This window comes from Takifugu rubripes, unplaced genomic scaffold (assembly GCF_901000725.2).
Source record: "Takifugu rubripes unplaced genomic scaffold, fTakRub1.2, whole genome shotgun sequence".
Lineage (NCBI taxonomy): Eukaryota > Metazoa > Chordata > Actinopteri > Tetraodontiformes > Tetraodontidae > Takifugu > Takifugu rubripes.
In genome coordinates this window covers 122,712-132,337 of record NW_021821642.1, presented here as the reverse complement: position 1 = coordinate 132,337, position 9,626 = coordinate 122,712, and the positions used below count along the sequence as shown (strand labels likewise).

Here is a 9,626-nt window from a genome sequence, read left to right as displayed (position 1 = left end):
ATACTGCAAATCTGTCCTGTGTGGTCTTTTTTCTGAGAACTGTAACACTACGTTTATAACAAAGATCAAACATGGAAACATTTATTGTCTAACTAGTTACACCTGGGAAAGTACTGGATCATCTCTGACTGACCTGAGAGTCTCCAGCTCACAGAGAGGATCCTGGAGAAAACCACAGAGCAGCTTCACTCCTGGATCCTCCAGCTGGTTGTAGCTCAGGTCCAGAACCCTCAGATGGGAGGGATTGGACCTCAGCGCCGAGGCCAGAGAGCCACAGCTGATCTCTGATAAACTGCAGTCATACAGCCTGGAAAAGGAATAAATGGGGCAAATAAAAACACATTTCTAAATCTGAAAATGAAGAGAAAAGCAGAAAATGTAAAGAAATTTAGAAAAGACCAGCAGAGGCCTCCTGACCTGAGCGTCTCCAGTCTGCAGTTTGGATGCATCATTGCTGAAGACAGTAACTTTACGTCGGCATCTGTCAGGTTTTGGTTGTTGCTTAAGCTCAGCTCCCGTAGATGAGAAGGGTTTGACGTCATTGCTGAGGCCACAACTTCCCAATCACTCGTTGAAAGAAAACTACCAGACAGTCTGTTGTGCATGAAACAAAAATAGTGAGTCAAACTTTGGGATTTCTCATCAACTTATCTGAGAATCTACCTCAACACAAATGTAGCTCATTTCCTGGAAAAGCTAAATTCAACACCGTAGAGCAACAGTTTGAACGACCATCAGATCTGAAATGCAACTGAATTATTCTCAACATTTGTCTTATTTTAGAACAGCTCATAATTACTCAATATTTAAAATGATTGTAGCAAATGGTTTAAAGAAACGTGCATCTTTTTATCTGTCTATCGGCTCTTTGGATATTTTGCATTTCATCCAATTTGTACGATGGTGCGTCAAGTCTTAATTCAGCGATCCGATCGATGACATCAGAGTCTCTGGTTGCATCGATTGCCCTCAGCTTCTGTTATATCTGCCTGTTTCCCTTCAAATCATTTTCACTGCACCTTTTGTTGCTAGTGATGAAGTTGCCACCTAACGGGTGTGGAAAGGCTCAAACAACTTTGTGGGTCACATAAAGGCTCCGAACGGAACCGCCACAAAGACCTAAAACACCCATTTAAACCAACGAGGCCGGCTGGTTTTACGTTGAACAAATGAAGCAAAATAGTCACGTGTCATTAGTTAAAATGTGTTTTTCTGTTGTTAGAATACGATGTATACAAACAAACAAAAGTGATTTAATGACATGACAGTAATTTCATGATAGTCAGTTAAGTTGTGGCTCCTATTATTCCTGCCTTATGTTGGTTTGTCTGGATTGACCTTTGAACTTATATCCAGCCAGTGTTGAACATTTCTGAATGAATTGTTGTTATTTTTAATTTATGGACGCTGCAATGGAGATAAAGAATTGAAGGAATGACCACTGGAGGGGGTATTGCTACCTGACATGATCCACTCGCTTGATTTAAACGCTGATGTCCGGCCCCAAAAATCTTTACTTACACGGCCTTCCTGCAGTTCCTCACAGCTGGAATCAGGCGACGTCGTCCCTCATCTGAGGTCTTGTACTGCTCCAGGTTCAGCTCATCCAGAACCTCCTCTGACATCTGCAGCAGGTAGGCCAGAGCTGAACAGTGGATCACTGACAGTTCCCTCTCTGATATCTCCCCTGACTTCAGGAACTCTTGGATCTCCTGATGGACTGACTGATCCTTCATCTCCATCAGACAGTGGAAGATGTTGATGCTTCTGTCTGGGGAGATTCCATAACTGTTCTCCTCCTTCAGGTGGTTGAGGACCTCCTGGATGGTTTCTGGGTGGCTGTTCCTCTGATCCAACAGTCCACCCAAGATCCTCTGATTGGACTCCAGAGAGAGACCATGAAGGAAGCGAACAAACAAGTCCAGGTGGCCATTTTCACTTTCAAGAGATTTCATTAGTGCTCTCCTGAGGAAGCCATCAAGAGATGTGACTGGTTTAGAATATTCTAGGAACTGACTTATAACCGCTGTGTCTTTCCTGGTGTAACGGTGGAACATGTAGACGGCAGCCAGAAACTCCTGAACGCTCAGATGAACAAAGCAGTAGACTGATTTCTGGAAGATCACACTCTCTCTCTTGAAGATCTCTGTACAAACTCCTGAGTACACCGACACCTCGGAGACGTCCAGTCCACATTGCTCCAGGTCTTCTGAGTAGAACATGATGTTTCCTTTCTCCAGATGTTCAAACGCCAGCCGACCCAACTTCAGAAGGAGTTCTTTCTCAGCCTTAGTCAGTTTCCCTGGTCTCTGCTTTCCTCCATACTTCTGCTTCTTCCTCTTCATCTGAACCCTCAGGAAGTGTGAGTAGAGGTCAGTCAGGGTTTGGGGCAGCTCTCCTCTCTGGTCTCTGGTCATCATGTCCTCCAGAACTATAGCAGTGATCCAGCAGAAAACTGGGATCAGACACATGATGTGGAGGCTCCTGGAGGCCTTGATGTGTGAGATGATTCTCTTGGACAGATCTTCATCACTGAACCTCCTTCTGAAGTACTCCTCCTTCTGGGAGTCAGTGAAGCCTCGTACTTCTGTGATCCTGTCAACACACGAGGGAGGAATCTGATGGGCTGCTGCAGGTCTGGAGGTGATCCAGACGAGAGCTGAGGGAAGCAGGTTCCCCTGGATGAGGTTCACCAGGAGCACGTCAACTGACGATACTTGTGTGACATCAGAGATGAGCTGATGGTTGTTGAAACCCAGTGAAAATCTGCTTTCATCCAGGCCATCAAAGATGAACAGAAGTTTCCAGACAGTCTGATCTTCTGTAATGTTGGATGGAAAACATGAACCAGTGAGAGAAGACTGTGCTGCTGATCTCTGATCAAGTTCAGCTCCCTGCATGAGAGCGGAAGCACCAGACTGATGTCTTGGTTCTCCAAACCTTCTGCCCAGTCCAGACTGAACTTCTGCACTGAGAAGGTTTTTCCAACGCCGGCGACACCGTTGGTCAGAACCACTCTGATGTGTCTCTGTTGCTCAGATAAGACTTTGAAGATGTCCTGGCACTTGATTGGAGTGTCCTGGATGTTCTTCTGGGAGGTTCTCTCAAGCTGTCTCACCTCATGTTGTGTGTCCACCTCCTCACTTTGTCCCTCAGTGATGTAGAGCTCAGTGTAGATCTTGTTCAGCAGGGTTCCACTTCCTGCTTCATGAGTTCCTTCAGTCACATGTTCACATCTTCTCTTCAGACTGATCTTATGGCCTTCTATCACCTCCTGCAGTTCACCACCCTCTGAAACAAACAATCTTTTAAATCCTTTTACAATTGTCATCTACAGCAGTAACACAGATGTCCTCAACTGGAAAATATTCTGTCATGTTTGAATGATAGAAGCAACAGTCGGGTCATGACCCATCTTACTGTCAGTTTAAATGTTATGTCTTCTTATGTCCACCTATTCTTTTATTTCATTGGGTTTCAATGTAATTTAGTCTATAACAACCATTTCCATGTCTTCCAAGAGTTTGCTTGGACTAAACAGCTGGTAAAAGCTGGATGATATTTAGAAAAACACATCAAACCTTCTCCAAACACATCATACTCAGCAGACCCATTGTCCTGTAAAGGTCACCTGCCTTCAGCTCTTTAACACTTTCCAGAACTAAATGACTAAATGTTGCTAAATACTGTCTAAGCATTTAGGAAGGTCTTCAGAGGGTCCAGGGGTTCCAGTGGAACCAAACAAGAGCTCTCTGGATCTTCTCTTGCACATTGTAAATACACAAGTTGTTCCTTTATTCCGACCCAAAAGTATCTTATAAATACAAATGTACGAGCTTACGTGAGACGCTGTTGTTCAGGTCGGCGGTCTGCAGTTCAGTTCTCCGTTTGTTTTCACCCTTGGGACAGGAGGAATCTCCAATGGAAGCAGACCGTTTCTGATAGCTGTCAAAAATGGGAATAGTGGTTATACATGTCTACTGGGCGTTAGCAACGCCTAAGAAAGGCTGCGTTCACTTCTACTTTCAGTTTGCTCTGACAGTTGAAGATTGAATGAACACTGAGCAAAAAATATAAAGTTATTTACGTTCTAACAAGCTCGTTTAGTTGGAGAAAAGTGTATTTGATCTAAGTGTTTAGTGGCTTTTCCTCATTGTGAATTTATGTTAAAAATAAAAGTGCCAAATCAGGAATATAAACTCATAGAATAGAACAAAAGTTCTCCATTTATGCTCCAAATACAGTCGTCTGGTCTCTGAAACTGATCATTAAATAGCACAGAGGTCACGCGTATTCAAAAGCTTATTTCAACCATTTAGAAATGACTGATATTGTTGTCTATGGGTTTATTAGAACCAGGAGCCTTATAAATAGACTTTTTAATGAATTTTCATGACATGTGGTGGAACAGTGTGGCAGAACAAGCTGCACAGATCTGCCATGTCTTACCCATCCATATCTAAATGGAGAGCTGGAGCACTCTGCAATGGTGGATATTGTTGGGAAACTTTAAAATATATGCCTAGGAATTTTTGTGAGATGATGTTAACCCATGTAGGAGAAATGACCAGTTAAAAACACAAGCAATTTTCAGTTTTAAAAGATTTACCACACTAAAATTAACATGGGAGTTAATGGGAGCAAACGCCTGACATGTTGGTGCACCGTTTCATTAATTTAATTTTTCACGATAGTAGAGGCTAATACCTACAAAATGATGTTTTGTATGGTTGTGAAATGTTCTAAGGCAGAGTTATGTGGTTCAGAAAACCTTACTTTAAAGGTGAGCCTTGAGGTCCGATACCAAAGTTTAAAGGGTGCCACACAAACACATCATCACACTTTAGTTTTCTTACATTTCCTCTGAACTTCTGAAGGTTACTATAACACCTTTGGACTGGTCACTCTTCAGGGACACCCAGCTGGGCACTGTGGACTCTGCTCTGTCCTCGTCCATCCTGAGGAAACATCAGAAATAGTGATGAGACTGTGATGAAGGTAAATAATCTGTAGAGGTTGTAGTTCAATAATCCCAATTCACTGCATTTTTATCAAACAGGAACATTTCTAATCCATTCTGGATAACAACTGAATCAATAAATCAGTGATGTCTCTGTATCATTTTCATGTTTTCAGAGTTTAAGCTGCTTTTTTTAACTGTTCCCTGCAGTGAGAAAAGAACTGGCACCTTTTCCAGCCCCTCATCCTGCAGCACTGAATGTGCTCTAAAGTTCTTTCCAGAGCAAACGTCTCTGCACTTGCAGCAACATGTTGTAGTCATGGATCCGTGAGGAGAACCGGATACAGGAAACGCCCCCACTTTGATCCCAAAACCCAACTGGTGGCCAACGGTGGTCCGGCAATGACGGGGACGCTGGTCCATCGGCCCGACAACACTGGTTTTCCACAGGCCAACATGGTGAAAGGACTGTGCACCGTTTCATTTTAAAGAGCTGATGAATTTCATTTTTCACTGATAGTAGAGGCTAATACCCACAAAATGATGTTTTGTGTGGTTGTGAAATGTTCTAAGGCAGAGTTGTGGTTCAGAAAACCTTACTTTAAAGGTGAGCCTCGAGGTCCAATACCGAAGTTCCTCTCAGGTTCCTCTTTGGACCAGTCGCTCTTCAGGGACACACAGCTGGGCACTGTGGACTCTGCTCTCTCTTCCTCTTCCATCACACATTCGCTCATTTTTAAATGTGAGTCTAAACGGTTAAGCAGGAACAGTCTGCTGACACAGAAAAGAAGATTAAAGAACATGATTCTCAGTATGAAGACAAGCAGAGGTCTGTCCAATGACGTATTGTCGGCTCATTCACATCAAAATCTATTAAATGATGTCACCCTGTACATCATACAGGCCACATATATATTGGAAAAAAGTTTTGGGACATCTTAAAAGTTTACACCATGTTAAACATAAAATAGTTGTGGAAAAAATGTTTCTCCTGGGTGTTTCAGAAGGTGCGGTGGCATCAGACGGACGCACACAAATACAAATGAAATCATTTTTTATCTGGTTATGGTTTACAAGAAAACCTAAATTCTTTCAAGATGTCAGTTCTCAACATTAAATTCAACAAATAAGATGAGAATGCATTCAAAACTAAACAGAAATCCGTCATCACATCATCAAAGTGGGTCAAATGCAGCATCATCTTCTGTCATCTCAGACAGGATTCCAAGAAGAGGATCTTCATTTTCAACAACGCACCTTGACATCTCATCATGGCTCGTCTGTCAGATTACAAGCAGCTTTTTTGATCAGGCGCATCATGTTTCTCACCAACACATGATGGTGCTGGAAAAAACATCTGTAGCCTGACCTAGAGGTCAAAACTCTGCATGGCGTGCACAGCTACTAGTTGCAGCTGCTGGTTGTGGCGGAGGAGATCCCAAACATATCTAGCAAGCTTGTTTTGGAGCAGAGCTTGTCCACCACCTCTGACCCCACTCATCACAGAAGTCCCACCATATCCATGGCCAGGTGTGTTGGCAGCATTGGAGCCAGCCTCAGGAAAAAGGTGTGTCAATATCTCAGAAGTGATGATCAAGTTGCCACGACCCAACAGAGGTCAAGCAACCCAACATGCTGAATAGAATAGATGACACACAGCAAAGGGCAAAAAACACCCAATTCTGCTCAGACTAATCTGATCTGACCACATGTACAGGACCAAAAATATGAAAACACCATGGGTTTAGGTTTCCTTTTGTTTTCTTGACTGCTTCATTCAAAACAGAACACATTTCATAAATCCATAATAACAAATTCATATTCCACAAAGACCCAGTTGTTAAAACAATAAAATGGAATGCCTTGATCTCTCCCTCTTTACATACTCTCCTTTTTTAAATAAAGGATTGATTGTCCCCCTGGTGGAGGGACAAAGAGAGGAGGCTAAAACTGTCGCGTTTGTGTCCCTCTTTCCGTGGATTCTTCCACTAACTGCAAATAATATTGTTACTTATTGTGAGTATTAAAATGTGCTTCCTCAGCCTCTAAAATGTTGGCTCAGGGTTAGCGGAAAACGCAGTTAGAGGAAACACGCTACAAAGTTTGATCATCCGTCACAACATTCCCGTCGACCAGCCGCAATGTGCGTCCGAAACACGCGCACGCTCATTGCGCACACGCAGCTTATTAAGCCGCATCTCGCAGCGGAACATTGATTCGAGACGACAGCAGTGAAAGAACCAAATGCTACCTGAATATTAGAGGTTTTCCATCAGGGCTCGGTCACTCAAGATGGAGCCCGAAGTTGAGAACTTTCACTTTCGCTTCTTCTTCCTCTACACGTCACGTGTTCGTGGTTGGATCGCGTCATATCCGGCACAAGCGCCTCTTCAGAACAATTTGGTCCACGTTTTAACTGAAATACTGGGAAACAACTGGAGTTCGGCTGACAGATGTTCGTTTTTGGGTGCGGAATCAAACTGTGTCAACTTTTTGATCTATATGTGGCAGGGCGTGGCCTGCCCTCCGAACAGGTGCCCTATGGGGGTAGTGCCTTAATTGGTGGGTGGGGAGAACAGGTTTATATAAGGCACTGCCTCCAGCTGGCTTTAGTTGTTTCCCCCCTTCGACGCTACGGCGGGGTTGCAGCTGATCTGGGCGGTTCGACCAACAAACTGTTTCACAGCGCGAGCTGTCTGGCAGCGCCAGGAAGGTCGGTGCTTCCTCCCGCCATCCTTCCGCCTAGAGCGCTTTGCCGTGAGGGCGCGCGCGCTAGTTGCACTGGGCAGGTAAGGCGCAGCGATGCGCGTCACTGACTCCCCCACTCAGTTGATAAATGTTAATGGGGCTGTTCTTGCTGCAGTTTGCTGCCGCCTGGCGTCGGTGGGTCGCGTTGCCCCAGCGGGAACCCTTCACGGAGTGGTGGCGCCACCAAACACAGTCGGCACGGACTACCTCGCGTACTGGACCCACTGCTGCTTTGGCTCGGTCCTTTGGTTCGGGATTCTCTCCTGTTCTCTCTCCCTCTCCCCTCGCTCCCCTGGGCTCGGAGAAACGGCGCTGAGACGTGGTGGTGCCGCCGAGGCGACCACGGAGCTTTTGCCTAAATTTTAGACTCTTGACAGTGTGTAAATTGTATCAATTTATATTTACCTTTTTAGTGTTTGTTGCTTTTCGTTTCTTGGTTGACGTTGGGTTCTTTTAGACTACCTGGTCACCATTTATTTGCCTGTCTGTGTGAAGTCTGTGTGAAGTCTGTGTGAAGTCTGTGTGAAGTCTGTGTGAAGTCTGTGTGAAGTCTGTGTGAAGTCTGTGTGAAGTCTGTGTGAAGTGTGCGCTCGTCGCGTCTGATCGTTTATCGTTGTAAATGTAATTGTTCTCTTTTCTTTGTGGACAGGTGCTGCGGGCCACGGCGGGGACCCAACCCCTGGTGGAGGGCGTTTTCATCACCCCCCTCGTGTGTAGTTTTGTTTGCAGTAGCACGGGTGTTGTTAGTTTGTTTATCTCCCCTGATTGAGTTTTACCTGCCGGTGGGGCCCCAGCCCTGTCCACCCCTTTTGTTTGACTTTGTACAGCCGAGTTATTTTTTTGTTGAGTTGGATTTAATAAAATTGTAGTGCATAACCCTCAATCCTGTCTCTGCCTCTGGAACAGAACCTTATCTGCGCGTGCCTGTTCTCCGGTTAATTCCTGGGGTGAAACTCCCCAGGTGGCGTTGTCGTTAACCGTTCCACCTCTCCCCACCCCGCCACATATAGGATCCCCTCTGGTTCAAAGTGTCCCTATAGGATATTGACAGTACTGACCTTTTGGGGGCTGCACACACCTCTTAATGGTGACGGCACCAACGGAGCTGATCCAGTTGTCATCAGCTGGCCAGTCTGACTCCAGCTCATTAGGGGAAATTTGCTGATCTGGAGGAGAAGCTTTCAAAACTTGACGGGCTGGGGGGGGAATGACTGTAATTTTGGAATCAGCGTGCCAATTTTATTTTTAATCAGAATAATTTAGAATAATTTCAACAGGATATTTTCAAATTGTTCCCCAGTGGAGCTGCCAACTGAATATGGTGACCTGCTCCTACACACAGAAATCCGATGGCTCAGCAGGGGACGGATTTTGCTTCCTTTTTTGTCCCTTTTGAGTGAAATAAAAGAGTTCATGCAGTCCAGAGGGGAAGACGCCGCGCTGCTGGAGGACACTGGCTGGACACTGGACCTTGCATTTTTAACGGACATTACTGGGAAACGGAACAGTTTGAACTGGGAGCTGCAAGGCAAAGGTGAGACTGTTGCTGAGAGGATCAGTGCTGTAAATGCATCTAAAGCCAAGATGAACATTTTCTCTGTGCATTTACAGACAAAAGGTGCTGCACTTCCCCTCTGTGCAGATGGTGCTGAGAGACAACACTTCTGCATGTGAGGCTTTGGACTAAAGCGCAGAAAAGTGCTCTCAGCTCATAAAAAGACTTGGGCAAGAGTTTGAGAACAGGTTTTGGGACCTGGATCAGCTTGAGCCATGTGTGTCCTTCATTTCTAACCCTTTCATGAACGTGGACATATCCTGCATTGCTCAGCAGTTCAGTGCAACCTTCAGCCTGGATGCTGCACAGATGCTAATTGAAATTGGAACATTGTGAAATGAGCTGCAGCTCAAAGCCTCTCAG

At 44.9% G+C, this 9,626-nt stretch overlaps 1 long non-coding RNA gene across 1 annotated transcript; it reads right to left on the bottom strand.

Annotated features, from left to right (window-relative positions):
- Positions 1 to 4,897: 4,897 nt before the first annotated feature.
- Positions 4,898 to 7,236, bottom strand: LOC115248587 (uncharacterized). Its single transcript, XR_003887406.1, has 3 exons — positions 7,212 to 7,236; positions 5,561 to 5,731; positions 4,898 to 4,958 (listed from the first exon to the last, which is right to left on the bottom strand). It is a non-coding gene; the product is annotated as an uncharacterized lncRNA (long non-coding RNA).
- Positions 7,237 to 9,626: the final 2,390 nt, after the last annotated feature.